The sequence below is a fragment of the Solanum tuberosum genome, unplaced genomic scaffold (genome assembly GCF_000226075.1).
Source record: "Solanum tuberosum cultivar DM 1-3 516 R44 unplaced genomic scaffold, SolTub_3.0 scf00112, whole genome shotgun sequence".
Classification (NCBI taxonomy): Eukaryota; Viridiplantae; Streptophyta; class Magnoliopsida; order Solanales; family Solanaceae; genus Solanum; species Solanum tuberosum.
Genome location: NW_006239035.1, coordinates 682,062 through 683,231, shown reverse-complemented (window position 1 = coordinate 683,231; position 1,170 = coordinate 682,062).

The following is a 1,170-nucleotide window of genomic DNA, read 5'->3' as shown; positions in this document are numbered from 1 at the left end:
GAAGAATCTCATTCTTTACTAATCTTTTTAATCATTCTTTGGGTACATGACCCAAACGTTTATGCCACAAATAAGCAGAACTTTCATTTAGTGAACTACGTTTAATTCCAATATTTTGATGAATAGTAAGCAGGGATTCAGAAAAATTATTATCGAGTTTCAATCTATATAAACCATCAATAAGAACAACAGAACCATAAAAACAGTATTCTTATATAAATTTAAACATCCATGTCCAAACTTAAAATCAAATCCAGAAACATCAAGTTTTGAAAGGGAAATCCAATTCCTAAAAACTGAAGGAACATAAAGAATCTGTAATAGATCAAGGTGATGTCCAGTCTCCAAGATCAATCGATAAAGTCCCTATGCCTTCAAATTTGAGCCTTCATGCGATTTCCCATAAATACGAAATCCTTATTTGGATTTGTAGTTTGGATCGTAGTGAATCCCTGCAACATAGTGGATACATGAGTAGTTGCACCAGAATCAAGCCACCAAATATTATTAGGAACTTCTACTAAATTTGGTTCGAAACATACAAAAGCACTAAATGTACCTTTCTTTTCAAACCAAGCTTTACGTTTCAGGCAATCTTTCTGATAATGTCCTTCCTTTTTACAGAAACGACACACATCAGCCTTGAGTTCCTTATGAGCATCCTGTGGAACTTTAGCATGTGCTTTCTTTTTCTTAAACTTGTTGGCCTTCACTTTAAGTCCTTTACCAGATCATTGACCTATGAGGTTAATAGAATGACCTCCTTGTTTCTTAAGTCTTGACTCCTCTTGAGTAAGCATACTGGACAATTCACTAACATCCCACTTTTCCTTAATAGTGTTATAGTTAATTTGGAATGATCCATACTCAAGAGGCAATGAGTTCAGAATGAACTGAACCAAGAAGGTATCATCCACTTTCATCCCCAAGGTCCTAAGTCTTGCTGCAATGTTAGTCATCTCGATGATATGATTTTGCATACTACGCGACCCATCAAACTTCATGGTGGTGAGTTCAGCCATTAGTGTACCAGCGAGAGACTTATCAGCAGAACGAAAACGTTCTTCCACAAACTTTAGGTATTCTCTGGCACTTTCTGTTTGTGGAATAGTACTCTTAAAATTGTTAGCAACAGTCATTCGCATGAACATAAGGCTTAATCTGTTAGAG